Below are 22,432 nucleotides of genomic sequence, written 5' to 3' on the forward strand. Positions count from 1 at the left end.
CACACCTGAGAACAAATAATAGATTTAAAAGACCAAAAACTGTCCGTTAGATATCCACAAGATGAATTAAATATCATGTTTTAACTACAATGGAGAGATGAGATCCAGTGGTACATTCGAGATGGACTGGCCGGAGTAAAGCTGCTCTCGGCGGGGGAGGTGATGACGGAGCTCCCGCTAGCAGGCTGGGAGTCGGAGTCCACATAAGCTGAGGCACATCGTCAAAGATGCGCTAGCTTTGTGAATAAACTACCGATTCAAGTTTAAAACAATCACATTCTCGCCTGAAAAACTGTTTAAACTTTATTTTGTGACACAGTAAAGGAGGATTTTTAAACCGTGCAGGTTTCCTCCACTATTAGCATTTGCTGGTTTAGCTGCAATGCATTCTGGGATACCTGAGCTTCTCAAGTTTGCACAAGTCACCTCTCGATGCATCCTTGGCCAAAGGGGCAGAGCAAGTACACATCCAGGAATTTTATCTGCACTTGGCAAGATGTGAACTTTGCATTGGAACAGAACAGGAGTGAGTGTAACAGAATATGCTGTTAGATGCTGTATGAAACTATTTTCCCCAGGCCTCAAGAGATACACTGGTTGCCAACACTAAAGGATGTGGTCTTCAATTCTTTTTGAGTGTGCCCAATGTGTACCCATCTCCCATACTAGACAGATCATGTAGAACAATAGGAGTTACACTGATGTAATGATCCAAATGGTAGTGATGTTTAAGGGTGTGAGTGTATTGGAGGTGACTAACCTCCAATTAAAACATTCATTTTGGCCGTCTTGAAGCAGAATAAGGTCTGTGTAAAATGATGTATGTCTTGTCCGTTTGTAATGAGCATTGTAACGTGCTTTTAGGCAAGACAAGCTTCAGATTTAAGTCTGACAATAAAGTATTGTATTTTATCTAGTAGGAGCTGTGTTGAGTAAACGTCATTACCCTGACCTCAAGAGGTGCACTTGTGACTGATGCTAGAAGCTACATTCTTTGGCCTTCTTGTTCTTGTGCCCACTTCCCACGTCGGAGACTCTGCCATTGCTATTGATAAAGTCTTGTTTGAAAGGTTTAAAAATGTTGAAATTTAACGATTTGCAAGCCTAACAGGCAGACAGAACTAAACTTTAAGCTTTAATGGATAAGGTTGGAAGAACACAATATTACTTGTTTTGAATTTCGTTGAATTGCCATTCAGTAATTTACTGAAGGGCAATTCAACGAAATTCAAAACAAGTAACTTTTAAGTAACTCTTCTTATCATTTTGTGACGTTTGACTAATTGATTTCACATTCTGTAGACTCTGGAATCATTTAAGATACAGAATTGTCTTTATTTATTAATTTATTTGTCATGCAGTGAATGACAAAAAATGTGTTTGGACGTGTGCTCAATGTTTTATTCTGCTGGACTACATTCAGTTCTCTTGCTTTTGGACATTCAGTGAAATCTAGATCTGTCTTATCCCATGTGGCACTCAATACCTGTTACACAATCTATGCTTTGGCGTAGCTTCAACCCTGCCTGAACTCTCCTTTTCTGCACCAGCAATACCAGAAAGAGACCATGAGTAGATCACACACAGATAAGAAAGTCTAGTTTAAGTGGATAAAAGCCACAAAGCTTAAAAAGAACATATCATGGTAAATATAATAAATAAGAAAGCACAGAGGATGCCAGAACAAAACTCTGGAAGTCCTAAATCTTAGGACAGCAACACCACATAAGCACAGCCTCCCCCATGAACCCTACTGAACCTTATCATCAATAATACTCTTATTAACAGTGTTTCCATAGCACACTCGCAATCAGTGACCCACATTAGGGATTTTGTTGGTCTTCAGCTGCCTTATTTCAGATAAGGATGGATGGTAAATCTTCCAAACCTAATTTGAGACAACAGGGAGAGGAACCCAGTTTAAGAGGGACTCAATGAGCTCTCTGATTGCATTGAGTTCCTCGGTTCTCTGAAGGGCACTCAGTGGTGTTAGTCACTGCTATCTGAAGTAATAAAGCTGTTTTGAAGCTTTTTGTAGTCGTGAGGACTTATTATGGGCTGTTATTTGGCATTATCTTGCGCTGGACTCAGTCCCACTGCACCATCCTGCTGTCCTGCCTGCACATTCATAATGAGGCTCATCTCACGCTTTTGCACTTGTTAGCCAAAACGAGCGTGAGGCAGTTTTTTATTACCAATCATGTCCCATAGGGAGGAAACATGTTGTTTTTTCTGCTGATGAGTGCTGATGAAAGGTGCATGTGGGAGTCTGTGCTCGGTGCATGAGAGTGGTTTTGCCAGGGTCGGATATCCTGCTTAAGGGAAGAGTTTATAATTTGCTGGCCTTTCACATGTGAAAGATGATACCAAACATAGAGAGTCCTGCAGAATTGACACCGGTGTTATGTCACTTGCCACGTGGTTTTGATTTTGGCAAGTTTCTCACAAGAACTGTGCTGTAAGGTCAAACTGACCCAAGCCGACAGGACAAAACAGCGTTGATGGAGCCATTTTGTACCTGCTCAGCCAAGTACAATAACTCAACACGTTCCAGATTATACTTGATCAGAGCCCAAAGAAACCTCAACCGGACCCTTTCAGCTCAGCATGGAGCTCCACTGAAGCTTTTTTCCCCAAAAGAGTTCAAAGAACTATGCAGGGAATTTCTGTTTTAAATGGCTTATGGAATATTTGGATGTGTAATTAGTAAAATATTAGAGTAAAAAAGAGGTTTTTAGTTTGATATTTTTTAATAAAATAATGTAAAATATCTATACTTTTTTGGGATTTGTTTATTTTATTGATATTGACACATTTAAACTCTACAATGTTATAAAAATGTTTAAATTTTAAATGCTGTGAAGCTGAGAGATGGTCACATGAGCTCTACTGATGTTTGTATTGGCTGTTCCTTATTTGCATAAAGTTGATGGATTCTCAACTTTGCCGAGAGGCATGACACACCCACACTCGTCACCAACAGTCACTAGCCACGTTTCCATCCAACAGTTGTATGCCTATTTTTGATCTGCACATAAAAAACGGTTGCTGGAAACAAGAATATGTGCATGCATTTTGAAAAATTGCATAAAAAACACATGTGCATAACTGAGTAGGGTTGGGTACCAACACCCGGTGCTATTATAGCACCAGCCAGACCGAATCAGCATATGAATTTTGGTGCCTAATTTTGGTGCCACTGGTGCTGTGACAAGGACGTAAGAATCATCAAGGGGTACATCAAAGGCACACATCAGACCATCTCTAAACATTTAATTCTAAACAACTTTAAGGAGTATATACAGGCTATGTCAGGCGTTTGTTCTTGTTGCTTAGGGAACGGACGCATGCAACGCACGCAGTACAGTGCAATCGGTGAGGAAGAGTGACTCTCTTCTTCAAATTTGCTTAAACTAAGTGTTCTAAAGCGTATTTTACAAGCAATGATTCTGACACAGCAACATGAAGAAGATGCTTTACAAAAGTTGCGTGTAAGGAGGAAACGTCAAAAACGTCGAACTTAATGACACATTTGAGGGCTCATGGAATCAACTTAAAGGCAGAGGAATGCACTGTCTCCGAAAGCTTGCCACATCATTTTGGATATGCGCATAAAAATTCAGTTGATGGAAACCATGATGTGCATACATTTAAAAAATGTGCATAAAACATCTGCGCATAACTAAGTAGGATAAACATTTTATTCAATAAGTAAAGCTGCACATGAACTATGATGGAAACACTTTTACTGAACAAATTCCAATATGCGCATTAAAAAAGGTCATGTGATTTTGTTTTAAGAGATCATGTGATGATTAAAATGTTTGTGAATGGACAAACCAGCAGCATGAGCACATTGTAAAACATTTGAAATGTTGTTTTTGTCATTCTAAAATGTTTGAACCGTTTCAGTTTTCGTGATATTATATTATGAATTACTTCCAGAATAGTCAAGAGTGTCTGTGCTCCACGTCTCATGCCTTCAAACGCCACCACGTGTTCACTGCATGTTGGCATCATCTCCTGAGGCGCAATTCATTTATTCAATAATGAAAAGATTCACACAGCTTCTCCTACCGCAGCAAATTCCGTTTTTACTGTTGATATTTAGTGCCATTTAATCAGGAAGTGAAGATTTTGTTCACTTTGACTCGTTGGATGAAAACGCTGCTTTATTCACATGTCTTTTATGTGATATTCCTGTTTTGCGCAAAAAATTAGTTTGCAATTTTGGATGGAAACATAGCTAGTGTAGATTGTGTAGATGGAGGTTGCTAGAAGTTGCGGGCTCTCACTGGAATTAAGGATCACTTGTCAATGTGTGTCACTGGTAATGTGAATGGGGCCTAGTACAGTTACTTACACTTATGTGGTAATGTAAAATAGTCAGCACAGTCTTTCTGGAAAATTCAGTCAATGGTAAAATTCAGTGACCAAACAAAAGTTCATCCACTTTTTTCTCAATTTTTTCTTAATTGATGCCCAGCATCTTATTGTCTTAAGAGCATCTTTACTATTGGGTTTCTGTCAGATTAGGTGCATCTTAAATTGCATACTTATGCACTATTCTACACCATTTTGCATTATAAATAGTGTAAGTAGTTAGGGGTGGGTTGATAGATGAGGCCATCGTCCATCGCCGATGGCCAATAGACATCACGATGCTGAGTCAGCATTGCAGTCCTCCGCCCGGCTCCCGTCGCAGCAGCAACACACACTTCAACCCCGTTTACACTAATACTTCTTAGTTTTAAAATGGCAATTTAAAACAAAAATGATCCTCGTCCACACTGGTGTTTCATCTAGCATTTCTGAAAAGTCCTCCTTCCACACTATACTGCTGAAAACACACATTACGTGACCGCACACACACACACTGTCATGCGCTGCAGCGTACGTGTATGTCTGAGCTCCAGCAGTCAGCAGGTGCTTAGAGCACAAAACCCCAGAGAGCAGGCATGTCGGTCAGTTTATCAAGGATGTACCGCTGAATCATGTCTAACTGTAGTGTTAAACGCGATATTTAATTAATCTCGTCTCTATCGACTCTTCTGTCTTTTGAATCTATCAGGTAACGTGCGACGTCACAGCGTCAGTACACTGCTTCAATCTTTTGCCTTCATGCTTGTAAATTTAGCTCAAACCTCAGATACTGTTGGTTGGTTCTTGTTGATTGTGCACCTTTTTACCAAACAAGTTTGTCAACGCCATTATAACGACAAAGATCTCTCTGCCTATTCATGCCAGAGTCCCGCAGAAAAAGTGATTGACAGGTGGTAATTTGTCCTTATTTATTTATGATATTTTTTTTGTGCGCATTCAAACTACTTATTTCAAATGAGCTGAGTCTCGCGTTAACACAGCATGTCAATGCCGATAACGGCCCACCACTAATATTTATATACAACAGAATTTTCAGTAGGGCGACGCAGTGGCGCAGTAGGAAGTGCTCCCGCCTCACAGCAAGAAGGTCATTGGTTCGAACCTCGGATCAGTTGGCGTTTTTGTGTGGAGTTTGCATCAATCGCCTGGGTTTCCTTCGGGTGCTCCGGTTTCCCCCACAGTCCAAAGACATGTGGTACAGGTGAATTGATTAGGCTGAATTGTGTGTGTGTGTGTGTGTGTGTGTGTGTGTGTGTGTGTGTGTGTGTGTGTGTGTGTCTATGTGTGTGTGTGTGTGTGTGTGTGTGTGTGTGTGTGTGTGTGTGTGTGTGTGTGGATGTTTCCCAGAGAGCTGGAAGGATGTAGCTGGTTGTAGCTGGAAGGGCATCTGCTGTGTAAAAACGTGCTGGATAAGTTGGGATTAATAAAGGGACTAAACTACAGGAAATGAATGAATGAATAATTTTCAGTACTGAATTGTAATGGGTTTTAAAGTACAATGATCTGAGAAGATTGCATGAGTTATGATTTCTCAGTTCATGACCCCTTTAAATTCTTTAAATGCCTGACGTACAGTGTTATTGGAAATGTTGTCGTCTTTGGTGTTAGTACAGCCTGAGCGGTTGTTTCTTTCTTTTACTGCGCTTTGCACGAAAGTGTGTTGACAATACACTTAAACTGTCTAGACCTCAGGGTGCAAATCTCTGTGATGTGGTCACAGCCATCGCTCATGTCCCACTTTGTTGTGCAATACTGACCTCCATGTCTTGACCTGAAAGTGGCCTCTGAACTTATTCTGGATGCCGATTGTCCTAGTTGTGAAGTTGTATAAATGCCAAGGTAATCTCAGGAAAACGAGGTACAGTATTGCAGGACAGTGCTTTTCTTGCCATTGTCTGGTTGTGTTATTATCATTGAAAGCCCATCAGTGAGTATGGAAATTAGCTTGAGACTATAATAATAATAATAATAATGATTCGTTATATTCTTCTCATACTAATAACCGTTTATTGTTTGTTAGAGATTTTTAAGGTAATGAAGTTTGTTTTCCTCTTGTTTAATTTTATCTTTGCTCTGATTATATTGGCGACTCCCCTGCTCATTCCCAGGCATGTCAGGGCCTGTTAATTTGGTGATGTTTTTCCGCCTTGATGTGACCTGGTGCATTGGTGTGCAACAAGTAGAGCAAGAACTTCTTCAGTGCACGATCTTGACCATGTGATCTTGAGTTTTGAGTCCATGCCAATGATATTGAGACGCTATTGAGATTAGAAGAATGTTATGGACTACATCTTTATGGTGTTTTCACTAAGTTGCCAGGAAACCCTATTCAGGCCAAGGACAATGTAAATGCACCCACACGGGCCAAGCCAAGACTAACATAAGACCAAGACTCCATTTCAGCCCCTTTGCATTTTGACAAATGGTCAAATATTACACAATTGGCTGGTTTTACCGGAACAGTCATTGTTATTGTGTTTTGCACAAGTTATTCCATATACGCAACAGCGCAGTTTTCCTGAATATCATCATGTTGGTGCTGTTTTGAGAGTTAATATTGAGTGAGTTACATTTTAAATAAAGTTTTATTCCTGATTTGGAAATTTAAAGTAAATCCAAGAAAACAGAGCAGAATTATTACATTTTAATATTAAATGATAGATTCTCACTCTGATGGATAAGGCTGGGAGATATTTCAATGCGGCAGATTCCTGTGTTAGGATCTTATTTATGGATTTCTCCTCCGCTTTTAATACGGTGAATGTAGATATTCTTCTGAAGTGATTGGAAGATTTGCAAGTACACCAAAAACTTATTTTGTGGATTAATAGTTTCTTGCGGGATCGACCATAGCATGTATTAGTTAATGGTAAAAAGTCTGAGAAGTGAGGTTTATTTATAAACTAATTTCGAGAGGATCATGTGCTTATGATTAAACACAGCTGGTACCGCATTAACTCCGCATATTGCACCAATCAGATGAATACTGGCACACTATTAATTACCAGAGCTTTCTACTCCAGTCATCTTCATTTTGAAGAATACCCCCTTCAACCCCTACTCCTTCCCTTCTCCGATAGGGCGGCACGGTGGCCCAGTGGGTAGCACTGTTGCATTACAACAAGAACGCCGCTGGTTTGGCCCTCTCCGGGCCGGCCGGCATTTCTGTGCGGAGTTTGCATGTCCTTTCCATGTTTCGTGTGGGTTTTTCTTTTGTCAGAGTGGACTTATGCCCCTTAGGTAAATTGACTACAAAATAGCATCCTAAGGCAACTCTTAGTCAGATATATATCAGCAGTTCACAGTAGGAGAGTTCTTGACACCCACCTGAGCTCAAACTCTCCTCGCCCTCTAAACGGGAGGTAGCCCCGGGCTCAAGGATATTCTGGGTTCAGGGCTCTATACCGGGACAGCATGCCAAACATGCTTTATTATCAATCCTCAGCTAAGTGTGAACTCTTGAATGTGGTGTTAAATACTGGACTTCCTCAAGGATTTGTTTTATCACCAATTTTATTTTCTATTTATATAAATTAAATATTGTGTGACAGTGAAAATCTGACACTTATCAAATATGCTGATGATTTGGCATTGGTGGGATGTGTAAAGGATGCTCAGTTATTTGATAATTATCTAAATTGTGTCAATTTTATCACAAGTTGGACAACAGAGAATTACTCGCAGCTTAACATTAATTAGATGAAAGAAATGTTTTGTGGGACAAACAAAATACAAACATTTAGTGACCCTTTGCTGATTAATTTGAAGGAAGTTGAACAGGTGAGTTCTTTTAAATATTTATTCGTGGAAATTGATTTTCAATTCTCTTTCGATAAACACTGAGAGAACATTTTAAAAAAGGCTCAGCAGCAGATGAATTTGTTGAGAAAACTGAAAAGTTTTGATATTGAGTAGGACATTTTGATTGTTATCTACAGTGCATCCGGAAAGTATTCATAGCGCTTCAATTTTTCCACATTTTTTATGTTACAGCCTTATTCCAAAATGGATTCAATTCATTTATTTCTTCAAAATTCTACACACAATACCACATAATGACAATTTGAAAAATGTTGAAATTTTTGCAAGTTTATTAAAAATTGAAAAATGACCTGTACATAAGTATTCACAGCCTTTGCTTAATACTTTGTTGATGCACCTTTGGCAGCAATTACAGCCTCAAGCCTTTTTTGAATATGACGCCACAAGTTTGGCACACTTGTCTTTGGGAATTTTCGCCTATTCCTCTTTGGAGTACCTCTCAAACTCTATCAGGTTGGATGGGAAGCGACAGTGTACAGCCATTTTCAGATCTCTCCAGAGATGTTCAATAGTATTTAGGTCTGGACTCTGGCTGGGCCACTCAAGGACATTCACTGAGTTGTTGTAAAGCCACTCCATTGATATTTTGGCGATGTGCTTTTGGTCATTGTCCTGCTGGAAGCTAAACTGTCGCCCCAGTCGGAGGTCAAGAGCACTCTGAAGCAAGTTTTTATTCAGGATGTCTCTGTACATTGCTGTATTCATCTTTCTCTCTATTCTGACTAGTCTTCCAGTTCCTACTTCTGAAAAACATCCCCACAGCATGATACTGCCACCACCATGCTTCACTGTACAGATGGTATTAGCCTGGTGATGAGCGGTGTCTGGTTTTCTCCAAAGAATTCAATTTTAATCTCAATAGACCAGAGAATTTTGTTTCTAATGGTCTGAGAGTCCTTCAGATGCCCTTTGGCAAACTCCCTGATGGGGAGTGGCTTCTGTCTGGCCACTTTACCATACAAGCCTGATTGGTGAATTGCTGCACTGATGGTTGTCTTTCTTTAAGGTTCTCCTCTCTCCACGGAAGACTGCTGGAGGTGGGGCAGAGTGACCATCGGGTTATTGATCACCTCCCTGACTAAGGCCCTTCACCCCTGTTCACTCAGCTTAGATGGCCGTCCAGCTCTGGTCCTGGTGGTTTCAAGCATCTTCCACTTACCGATGATGGAGGCCACTGTGCTCGTTGGAACTTTCAGAGCAGCAGCAATTTTTCTGTAACTTTCCCCATACTTGCCTCGACATAATCCTGCCTCGTAGGTCTACAGACAATTCCTTTGTCTTCATGCTAGGTTTGTGCTTTGACATGCACTGTCAACCCTGGGACCTTACATAGACAGGTGTATGCCTTTTCAAATCATGTCCAATCAACTGAATTTACCTCAGGTCAACTCCAATTAAGCTGCTGAAACATCTCAAGAATGATTAGTGGAAACAGAATGTACCTGAGCTCAGTTTAGAGCCTCACGGCAAAGGCTAATTTCCTAGTATAAGTATAAGAAGACATTTATTCCCACTGCCATAGTTTTTTTTCAGCTGCCTACTGATATTTATTTTTTTTTTATGACTTGTAATACAATATTAAGCTTTGTTAAATTTTTAACTATTAATCTTGTGCGCAAAAAAAAAAATAGATGAAAAAAGTTTATTAATATATTGCTCACAATGTGTGTGTGTTTGTGTGTGTGACAGTGTCAGAAGGGTGTACAGTGCTTTGTGTGTGTGTACCTTGAATTCTTTACATTGCAGGGACCAATAAGTATAGCAATACCAGTAAATATAAGACTAAGTAAAAAAAAAAAAAAAAAAAGACTAAGTATATGAAGACATTTATTTCCACTGCCATAGTTTTTTTTTCAGCCTACTGATATTTATTTATTTTTTTTTATGACTTGTAATACAATTTTAAGCTTTGTTAAATTTTTAACTAATAATCTTGTGCGCAAAAAAAAAAAATGGATGGAAAAGACCGCAGACGGCTGACGTTGATAAAGTAAAGGAACAAGCTTCGCCAAGTAGCCTGTATCAGGTTGGCAGCACTAGAACAGAGGAGCCACTCAAGGCTCTTGTAAGAGGAGACATTATTGTTGGGGTACCGTGTCGGAGCAGGGAAGAAGGGATGATGAAATGTAAGAGGGAATGAAGGGGTGACTGGCCCATCAGATAGCTTTCACCTTCTCAATGCACAGCCCTTGGCTTTGAATGGGCCACGCAAAGGTCAGAGCCTTTTCAAGATTTAGAGCTACGGGTTTGTGTTTGGGTCTATTGTTCATGATGCTGTCTTGTACGTCACACATGAAGAGTGAACGCCTCTGTGAATCTCTAGAGAACAGCAGAAAGCAGAAAAGGTGTCATGGATGCCTGCGTTGTTACATAGAGTTTCTTGTTAAAAGTTAAAAAGATAATTATGGATTTTGTTACTGAAAGAGAATTAAAAGTCTGTTGGTTTCCAAGAAAGCTCATCAATGGTTAAACCTATCACATTGATAACAAGGCTTTTTTAATACGTTGTTATTATATATATATATATATATATATATATATATATATATATATATATATATATATATATATTATTATATATACATAGTTAATGCATAATTTTATTATGTATTTGTCATATTTTGTTTTATGTTTTATTTTATTTAGGACTGTCAACCACTTTTACTCATCACACTAATAACAAAGGTTTTTTATTTCTTTATTTTTTTCAATTTATTTTTATTTTATTTTATTTTATTATATTTTTATTATTTATTTATTTTATTGTATTTATTTATTAATATTCATTTTATTTTATTATTTATTTATTTATTTCAATTATGTTATTTTTATAATTTATTGTATTATTATTATTATTATTAATATTATTATTATTGTTCTTCTTCTTCTTATTATTATTATTTATCTATTTATTTATTCATTTATTCATATATTTATGTATTTTATCTTTATTATTTGTTATTTTATTTATTTATTTATTTATTTAATATAATTTATTTATTTTATTTTATTTGGTATTTATTTTACTTCATGTTATGTTATTCAGGACTATGTCAACCACTTTTACTCATCACACTGATAACAAAGGCTTTTTATTTTATTTTATTTTACTTTTGAAATGTATTTTATTTTAAATTTTTTTTTTAATTATTTATTTGTTTTATTTTATTATTTATTTATTTAATTTATTTTGAATATTTATTTATTTATTTATTTAATTTTACTTTATTTTAAAATGTATTTTTATTTTATTTTTTATTATTTATTTAAATTTATTTTTTATTATTGTTTATTTTATTTTGTTATTTATTTAATCATGTATTTTATTTTTATTATTTATTTATTTTTATTTTATTACGTGTTTATTTTACCTTTATTTTATTCAGGACAATGTCAACCACTTTTACTCATTACGCTGATAACAATGGTTTTTTATTAAATTTTATTGTTTTTTTATTTTTTATTTTATTTTATTCAGGACAATGTCAACCACTTTTATTAACCACACTAATAACAGGATTTAATTTTATTGCACTGCATTTTCGAATGTTTCTCATGTTAACTTTATGGTTATGTATAATTTATTCTGTATGTAGTATTTTTAGAAAGAAAACTGATGCTCAATTAATGTAGATGGTGAGGAGGACATTAAAGTGTCAAATGTTGAAATGTGAAACTGATCTGCTTAATATAATGTGCCTTCACACCTGCAGCTGTCGAGACCAAACTCATTAAGTGGGATTAGAGGTGTGAAAGATATATGACACGTTTGTCTGTGAGTCTATTAATTAAATGGCATGTGAAAATCCTCTCAGGGTCTCTGCTTTTCAAAAGAATTGTCTTCATTCTCATTTTCTTTGGGCGGTTTTAACCAACATTTGACTAAATAATGCCAATTTAAGAGATCTGTTCATTCAAAAAGGTGAGATGCTCTCTTTTGAGGATGTTGCTTTCCTCTAATCTACAGCATACAGTATGAGCAGGGCAGCCATCTGTCAATGATATATTAGGCTCGTTTGAGGTGCGCCTCGCCTTGGCTGCATTGTAAACGAGAGCAGGCGTGTGCAGTAAGAGGAGGGCTCAAACATTACATCAGAAGTCGGACACCTGCTGAATCTCGCTGTTTAGCCACCTGGAATCGTCACCAGTGGCGGAGATCTCGTTCGCGTTTTTTATCGCAGACGAATGACCTTATGAAAAAATACTATGGTGATTTATAGTAAATATTATTGCATTTTGAATATGTTTTTTCAGTATTGGGTTATGTTTATAGTTGTGATACCAGAGCAACTATAAAATTTAAATAGGCTATTTTATAACATGGTTCAAAAGCACTACAGTTTACATTACTATAGTATTTTTAATGTGGGAGTGGATGCAATAGAAATATTACAGTTTTTACAAAAAAAAAAAAAAAAAATCAGAGTTACAGAAGATGAACAGCTCATTAACTAAACGGATGTATTTAAAATATAATTCTGTATATTTAACAAAGGTTAAAAGAATAACAAAATAAACAGCTTATACAGCAAGAAAACTTTCAAGAAACCTAATTTGGCTACATTATAAATAAAGTAGCCATATGCTTTTGAGTGACGGGTCATGACAAATGTTTGTTTGACAAATAAATTCTTAGGGGGTTAATTATATTGACATGCTTATTAGGTCTATATAAACTGATATTACTCCAGCCAGACTAAAATAAACAGCCCAAGACTTTCTCCAGAATAAAAACTATTAGACTATAGGAAAAACTGTGAAAATATTCTTGGTCTATTAAACATGACTTTTGACTTCACATACATATACATATGTGTGTGTGTCTTGTTTACTTTCACTTCTCATATGATACCACACAAAGATGAGGCATAATGACAAAACAGTCTGATTACCTTTGTATGTCTGAATATATGTGTATATTGGATTGACTTTCATTGAATAACGCTGCATAAAAATTACAATACAAAATTCACATAAACATACAAAAAGTGAAAATGACAACAAACAGGACTTTAAACTGAGAGAGAAATAAAATACAGCACACACACATCCTAATGATTTATAAGTAACATTTAGTTATATTGGATAGGTCACGTTATGTTTTACAAAGATGTGTTTTGTTTTTGTTTGCGTGTAAATCTAAATAAATAACCATATGTAATGCTCTTTATGACTTTTTTTTAATTATCAACAAAAATACAAAAAAAGGTATTCAACAAATCCAGGTATAAACCTTAGTTAAACAAGATAATAAAGTGTAATGTGTCAGTCTCATCCAATCAGCATTAAGCTGTGTCGTCAGCCAGTCGTTTCCCATCATGCTTTTGGTAACGCAGTCTTTTGAGAGCAACTGCGGCCGACTGCTCTATCCGAGGTACCCGCCTCGCGATCGCGAGAGTTTTTTGGCGCACGTCAGCGTGACATCAGAGCGAGGCGAAGGCAAGGCGGACACATTTCTAACCGGCATGCATCTTGCGGTGATCACCGGTGATCGATTCTGCGCAGATTTTGGCCAAGTCAAACGAGCCTATTGCTTACAATGTGTGTGTGACAAGTCTCAGAGGGATGTACAGCTTTTTGTATGTGTGTATACCTCGTATTCTTTACATTGTGGGGGCCAAATGTCCCAACAAGTATAGCAATACCAGTAAATCTTCATCTTGTGGGAAAATGTTTTGGTCCCCATGAAAAAAAGAGTTCACGATTTTTCCATTCATGTTGAATTTTATTAACCTTGCACAGTAATTGGCGGCAAATGCATTATAAATTCTGTGTCATTTATGCGGCCTGGTGAAAAATAGCCTCTGTTTGCGCATTTGCATTGACTTTGTATGTAATCTACTAATGCAAATACTTTAATTAGCATTTGGTTTAAACTCATGAATCAATAATAATAATCTGGAAAAAGTTGCTGGATTAAGATGGTGTAAGGGGTACAAAATCAAGCTGTTATGATGAGTTCATGCTTAAGCTGTTTTACTCTGATAAAAAAAGAGAGTTAACACGTTTTCATGACCACGTGCATTGTCAGCTTATTAGGCATAATCAGGTCAAGAACATGCATGTAAACAGACTCATTGTGTGATGGACAATAACTGCTGGAGACAAAAAGATGTCAGCAAACGCACGTGCATTCATGCATGTTTTATCAGCCACATGCACACACATGCATCTCTATGGAGACAACTGCAAACACTGAGCTGTGCATGATAGAGAGAGCTATAAAGACAAACATCTGTCCACTGATCAGCAGCATGTCAGATAGCTGAGGTCGCATGTCTGAAGCCTGGCGTATTCACCATATGTTACTCCAGTTCAAATGAGTCCTTTTTTTTTTACTGTTTATCCACATTTGACTTGACAATTTGCATTATTTTATTTTACTTACTTACTTACTTACTTACTCCCAGGGCCATTTATATGGAAGTTGATATTTAGCCGCACCATATTGGTGTTTTGTAACATCTAGTTTTTATGAGATGAGTTGTTAGCCCAACACTCAACCCCCAACCTTGAAGATCTGGGCATGCACACATACACTATGGATAATTTAGCTTGCCCAATTCACCTACAGCACATGTGTTTGGACTGTGGGGAGAAACCAGAGCACACAGAGGAAACTCATATGAACACAGCGAGAACATGCAAACTCCACACAGAAATGCCAACTGATCCAGCCGGGGCTTGAACCAGAAACCTTATTATCATGTTGCCTTATTTTATTCTATTGTATTTTAATTTGATAATAAATGTATTGCAAACATTTATTAATTATTGAACATTTGAATATTGATATAAATACAGTAAATGACATTGTGTGTGTGTGTGTGTGTGTGTGTGTGTGTGTGTGTGTGTGTGTGTGTGTGTGTGTTTGTGTGTGTGTGTTCATTTTCAAATCATGAGCTCTTTTTTACTGTTTATCTGAATTTGACTACAGTTTGCATTATTTTTTTAATAAATTTTTTGATAGATACATTATTTATTTAATAAAATAATAATAAATAACTTAAATCATAATATATGTATGTGTGTGTGTGTGTGTGTGTGTGTAAAATGTTAAGAGTGAAGATCTAAATATTACATTTTATTATTTATTATTATTTATATTATTAAATGTAAAACATAGATTGGTTAATTTTTTTATTTTGTTAATTATTAAAATGGCAATATTGATATAAATACGTTAAATGATTCAGTGTGTGTGTGTGTGTGTAGCGTTGACGTCAGAATTATTAGCCCTCCTTTGAATTTTTTTTCTTTTTTAAATATTTCCCAAATTATGCTTAACAGAGCAAGGCAATTTTTACAGTATGTCTGACAATACTTTTTCTTCTAGTCTTATTTGTTTTATTTAGGCTAGAATAAAAGCAGTTTTTCATTTTAAGCACTATATTAAGGTAAATATTATTAGCCCCTTTAATCTATTTTTTTTCCGATAGTCTACAAAACAAACCATCATTATAATTACCCTAACCTGCCTAGTTGGCCTAATTAACCTAGTTAAGCCTTTAAATGTCACTTTAAGCTGTATAGAAGTGTCTTGAAAAATATCTAGTTGAATATTATTTACTTTAATCATGGCACAGATAAAATAAATCAGTTATTAAAAATGAGTTATTAAAACTATTAAGTGTAGAAATGTGCTAAAAAATCTTCTCAATAATTTCATAATTTCAACTGTGTTCATTGCTCTCATTTTTTACCTTTATCCAAATTTGACTTGACAGATTGCATTATTTTATTTAATTTTTTTATTTTATTTTGTGTTTTATTTTGTTTTATATATACATTTTCTGTAAAACATTATTTATTTAGTTAATTTTAATCGTTTTATATGCTTATGTAAAATATTAAGAGGATAGATCTAAATACTGCATTTTATATTAAATGTAATACAAAGATTGGTTAACTTGTATGTTTTGTTAATTATTTAAAAATTCAATATTGATATAAACATGTTAAATTATTGATTAGTGTTTTATTGTTATTGCCAGAGTTTTCAGGTCCCGAGCTCTTTCAGTCAGACTGACATCAGTGGGTTTTATTTCCCAAGGCAGCATCATTTATCCAGCGTTACATCACAGCTGCATCAGTGAGGAAACTCAGCCTCTCTTATGATAAAGCACAGCTTAGCACACACACACACACACACACACACACACACGTCACGACGGCTGGATCAACGCTATGAACAGATCGTATTGCTCCCTCCATCAAGCCATTGCATAATTGTGTCTCAATCTGACACCTCGTCATATCTGCATCCTCATCAGATCTCTGTATGCAGTCAGCAGCTCCTCTTTCTCTTTCCTTTTCTCCCTCTCTTGTTTTTCTCTTTTCCTCTGTTCACCTGTCAGAGTCCAGGTTTATTCATTAAGAGGCTCACCCTGTTCTCCCTAAGGGTTTATCCTGCTTGCTCAAAACATAAACCTTTAGAGCCGCATGATTGGTGCGCATGTTTAAGTGGCAAAAGAGAGCATTGTTTGAGCAAATAAACAAATACATAAATATAAATAAATAAAAAACAAGTTGATAAAATAAATATATAGATAAATGAATATGTTAAAATAAATTAATTAATTACTGATGAAAATAAATAAATAATGCATTTGAATTAAGTAAATAAATAAATAATAAACTAAACAATAAATAAATAAATAAATATAAATAAATAAATAACAAATTTATAAAATAAATATATAAAACAATAAAAATAAGTAAAATATATAAATAATAAAAATATAATAAATAATAAATATAAATAAAGTAAACAAATAAATAATGAATTAAATAATAAATAAATGACAAATTAATAAAATAAATATATAAATAAATAAAAATAAGTAAAATAAATATAAAGTAAAATAAATAATAAATACAAGTTTAAAAATTAATATTAAAATAAATAATAAAAAAATAACAAATATAAATAAATAAAATAAATCTATAAATAAATAAAAAAGTCAATTAATAAATAATAAATAAATAATAAAAATAATTTAAGTAAATAAATACATAATAAATTAAATAAAAAATAAAAAAAATATATAAATAAATAAAAAAACTACTTATTAAAATACATGTATAAATAAATAAAAATAAGTAAAATAAATAAATATAAAATATATTAATAATCAATTTAAATTAAGTAAATAAATAAATAATAAATGAAAAATAAATAAATGCATGAATAATTAAAGAGTTGTACCTTTGTTTACCATGATGTAGTCCTCAAATATTGATTATAATTAAAATCTTTTATAATTTGCATTTTGTAAAATGTAAAATGCCATACAATTTAGCATAATCACTTAGTTTTTAAGTATTTATGCAAAAGTCAAAATAAGTCCTTTAATTTTGAATTAAATGCATTTGTTACACTCAATGATGTTTTGACAGTGTTTGATCCATATTTTTATTTTGTTTTACAAGATGTTAGTTGAAGCATCAGACACTTTCCTTGCATTTAAAATCTTTTTATTGAATATAAAAATAACTTCTGTAAATTGTATTTTAAATATATGTTTATTTTCTTTGATTAATGTGTGTTTAAAACATAATGGGAGGAGCCAATATAACAACTAACACAAACTAGCATTTTGCAACAATTAATAAACTTTGATAATATTTTGATAATGTAAAAAAAATAACTTTACATTGAAAAAATGTATATCAAAATATTTTTTTGTAATTTCACACAAATTTTGTTCTGAGCAAATAAATAAAAAAATTAAATAAATTAATTAATAAAAACAAATAAATAAAAAATTAATAAATAATAAATAATAAAGTAAAAAAATGATAATAATTAAATAAATAATAAAAATAATTTAGGTAAATAAATACATAATAAATAAAATAATAAATAAATAAAAATGAAATATAAATATAAAAAACAAATTAATAAAATACATATATAAATAAATAACAATAAGTAAAATAAATAAATAAAAATCTATAAATAATAAATTTCAATTAAGATTAATTAATAAATAATAAATAAATAAAATAATAAATAAATAAAAATAAATAAATGCATAAATACAAAAATAAATAAATACATAAATGCATAAATAAGTAAGTAAGTAAGTAAGTAAGTAAGTAAGTAAGTAAGTGTCGTACCTTTGTTTACCTGCAGATCAAAGCAGTAACTAAATCAGTCTACTATTATCTCAAAAACATTGAATTAGATGCTTTGTTTCCAGTGAGGACCTGTTCAAACTTTTACCACCAGCAGGGTGGATTACTGTAATGGATTCCTCACTGGCCTTCCAATAAAGATAGTCAGACAGTTACAGCTCACCCAGAAACGCTGCTGCCAGGATTCTGACCAGAACCAGCAAATCAGAGCACATTACACCTGTCCTTAGGGTCTTTATAATGACTCCCAGTTACATTTAGATTTCAAAGTATTATAACTTGTCTATAAATCACTAAATGACCTAGGACAGTGGTGTCCAAACTCAGTCCTGGAGGGCCGGTGTCCTGCATATTTTAGTTCCAACCCCAATTAAACATTCCTGAACAAGCTAATTAAACTCTGACTATACTAGGTTTCCAGGCAGGTGTGTTGGAGGAAGTTGGAGCTAAACATTGCAGGACACCGGCCCTCCAGGACCGAGTTTGGACACTCCTGGCCTAGGACCTCAATACATTACAGATATGCTCACTGAATACAAACCTAATAGATTGCAAAAATGAAATTCTGTCAAAACAGGGTGACTCCACCTTCAGCTAAATGCCTCCTCCTACCCCCCTAGTAAACTATTAAATTAGTCAAAGCCTCTTTTTTTGATATAAAACTTCCTCACATAACTCTCATCAACAGTTATAGCTGGAGCTAATTTTGGAATCTCAGTTTTTTGTTAGTTTTTTTGTCTCAAAAGTCTATCGTCAGAGAGAAATTCCATCCTGCAGGATCCCACACAACCAGCCCACCTCTATTTATGATCCATTACAACCACAGCTGTGTTTTAATCAGCTGGACAGATCCCAGAATTCACCTCGCTTTGCTGCTAATCTTCACTCTATGGTTAATTGGTAACCCAATCCTCCAGAATGACTTGGATTGTCGCCCCCGTCGAGCGTGCCATTCTCTGTGCTCATTTAAATAACACCATATTGCTAATTGATTTCATGTCAGTGCATTAGCAGGCTGTTGCACAGACCCTGGCTGCTCTTTGCCGCCATTTAATATTTCACGACCACGCTTTTACCTTAGCGTGCTTCATTCATGCATGGCTTGTTTCGTTTTTGTACGAAATCTTTCATACGAGCTGATACGCTTGCTTGTTGCCGTTTTTCTCAAAGCCAATTCGATTGTTATTTCGGTATTGTGTTGAGTAATGATGCCTGAAGACTTATCGAGTTCTCATGTCACCTCTATGAACGTATGAATTAGTCAGTGGATGAACTAGTCGAGCAGTTATTGAACGCTCCTCTGTCCTTTATGCAGGTGGAAACCAAAGATGGCTTTTCCGAATAACCCACAGCCCAATAATAGAGCCTCTTTTACTCTTTCCTTTATGAAGGGAGACCTCAGTAACAGACGGCTGATCTGATTGTTGACCACAGACTCACACTAGCAATAGACAGCCATCTGATGAAAGATTTGAGTCTGTTTCTTTCTGGAAATGATTGTTTAAGATTTACAAGCTGAAATGTCACTAGTTTGATGCTGTTTCATCATTCAGGATATGCATGTTGGAGAGTTTTGAGTTATGTTTTAGATGTTCTACATTATAATTCCACATTAAAATGGCTATAACCAGCATTTACCCAAGATTCTTATAGAAATCAGTCAAGTTTGGTGAAGGAAAAATCATGGTTTGGGGTTACATTCAGTATGGGCGTGCAAGAGATCTGCAGAGTGGATGGCAACATCAACAGCCCGAGGTATCAAGACATTTGTGCTGCCCATTACATTACAAACCGCAAGAGGGCAAATTCTTCAGCCGGATAGCGCTCCTTCTCATACTTCAACCTCCACATCAAAGTTCCTAAAAGCAAAGAAGGTGCTCCAGGATTGGCCAGCCCAGTCACCAGACATGAACATTACTGAGAATGTCTGGGGTAAGATGGAGAAGGGGCATTGAAGATGAAGAACAAGAACACTTTTTTTTTGCTATTCCAGATGACTTTATTAATAAGTGATTTGAGTCATTGCAGAGTTCATGAGAGTCATACAAAATATTATTTTTTTTTCTTTATATTCTATACTGTACATTATTTCTGTTAAGTGACAAGACTTTTGTCTAAGCAAAGTCAGACTCTTCTAATTAAATAATTTAAAAAAAAGGCATGATCATATTTTATTTTGGTAAAATAAGCTTAATCTAGAGGCCTTTGCCTTTCATAAAAGCCACTTCTGATACCAAATGATCTACTAGAAGTCATGTGAATATTTATTGTCCCTAAAACTTGGATAGGCGACAAGACTTTTGTCAGGTAGTGCATATAAACTACATTACAAGGTTATTTATAATTTTTTCTCTATATGTTGATTCATTTCATGTAGAGCACTTTGGTCAGGCTCGTGGCTGGTTTTAAATCTGCTTTGTATGTAAATGAACTTGACCTTGATAATATAAAAAGTCACTGTTTGCTTCTCATTTTGTCTAATTGTCACCCAGAACTTAATAATTATTAAATAATAAATAATATAAAATATTATTAAATAATATATATATATATATATATATATATATATATATATATATATATATATATATATATATATATATATATATATATATATATAAATGTTTCTTGAGCAGCAGATCAGTGTATTAGAATGAATTTAGAAAGATCATGTTAAAAAGAAAAGCAAATATTGAGAAAATTCGGCTTTCAAATCACATGAATAAATTATATTTGAACATATTTTTTAAATGCAAATCATTTTCCATTCATTTTCCTTTGGCTTAGTCTCTTTATTTATCAGGGGTTGCCAAAACAGAATGAACCCCCAACTTATCCAGCATATGTTTTATTCTGCAGATGCCCTTCCAGCTGCAACTTAGTACTGGCAATCACCCATATCCCATACTCTCTCACTTTCACACACATGCACTACGACCAATTTAGTTTATACTGCATGTCTTTGGATTGTGGGGGAAACCGGTGCACCCAGAGGATACCCTTGCGAACACGGGGAGAACATGCAAACTCTACACAGAAATGCCAACTGACCCATCCAAGGCTCGATCCAGCAACCTTTTTGCTGTGAGGTGACAGTGCTAGCCACTGAGCCACCATGCTGCCCCAAATAGAAAGCAAAATGAAAAAAAAAAAGAATTCACAGTTTTACAATTACTGTTTTTGCAAGTGTGTCTTTAATGGAATAAATGCTTCCTAAATGAGAATGAATCTCTTAAACACACACACACACACACACACACACACACACATACATATTTTTCCTTTTTTCTGATAATAAATAAATCACTAAACAGAACTTCTTACATTAGTTTCTGCTTTCATCTGGATGTCATCTGTACTTTATCCTTTAATGGACCGGTTGCTTAGAAGAAGTCGACAGTCTTATGGAAAGACATTGACGCTAGCTTGTCTTTCCCATTGGTCCTCATGGTTCATTGATTGTAAGGTTTATTTGCGCAGGTATGATTAAACCCAAGCACCCAGGGCAGGAGCTCTACTGAGAAAAGTAATTACAAGACCGGCAGAAAATGAATGTCTTCTAGCGTACAATGCAACCGATACGCCTGTTAGCTTTCATAACGAGACTCTGAGCTTTCTCATGTCTGACTGCCTAACTAGCTTATTAGAGAAAGTGTGTATTTAGAGATCTTCTGTCTGTGAGGTCAGTCGTCCTCCTACTGCCCATCTTGCCTGTTCTGAAGCACAGGGCAATTGTTAAAAGGGCGAAAGTAAAATATTGCATACAATATTTCAGAATAGAGGACTCATGATTCCATATTATGTTTTTATCTCATGTTTGTAAAAAGAATAAATATTATCACTTCCTGGAAAAAAAATAAATTGATTGATAAATGATTGATAAAAATATCTTTGTCACAACATCTCATTTTTTCCTCCATAGTAAATAACTTCATCTCAGATTGGCAAATGGCACACAGTAAACTCTGGTATCTTGTGTTTGGAGGCAGATTCTGATTGTAAATGATTGTGTGAGATGGATCTAAGAGGTAACTGTACAAATTAGTTTTGAAGATGGACTTACAAAATATTTAAAAACATTTGAAAT

At 34.8% G+C, this 22,432-nt stretch overlaps 1 protein-coding gene and 1 long non-coding RNA gene across 8 annotated transcripts in view; one reads left to right on the plus strand and one right to left on the minus strand.

The window, feature by feature from the left end:
• kif19 (kinesin family member 19) overlaps positions 1 to 22,432 on the plus strand; it is an 89,953-nt gene that overhangs the window by 20,294 nt on the left and 47,227 nt on the right. The window lies entirely within an intron of this gene.
• On the minus strand, positions 11,681 to 22,194 carry LOC147841466 (uncharacterized). Of its 2 annotated transcripts, none has more exons than XR_015504479.1 (3): positions 21,610 to 22,194; positions 13,740 to 14,744; positions 11,681 to 12,216 (listed from the first exon to the last, which is right to left on the minus strand). It is a non-coding gene; the product is annotated as an uncharacterized LOC147841466 (long non-coding RNA). The 2 variants fall into 2 exon arrangements; XR_015504478.1 differs by lacking the exon at positions 21,610 to 22,194 and adding an exon at positions 21,374 to 21,484 and having other exon boundaries at positions 13,740 to 14,854.

Source organism: Danio rerio, chromosome 12 (genome assembly GCF_052040795.2).
Source record: "Danio rerio strain M-AB ecotype USA chromosome 12, GRCz13ab, whole genome shotgun sequence".
NCBI lineage: Eukaryota > Metazoa > Chordata > Actinopteri > Cypriniformes > Danionidae > Danio > Danio rerio.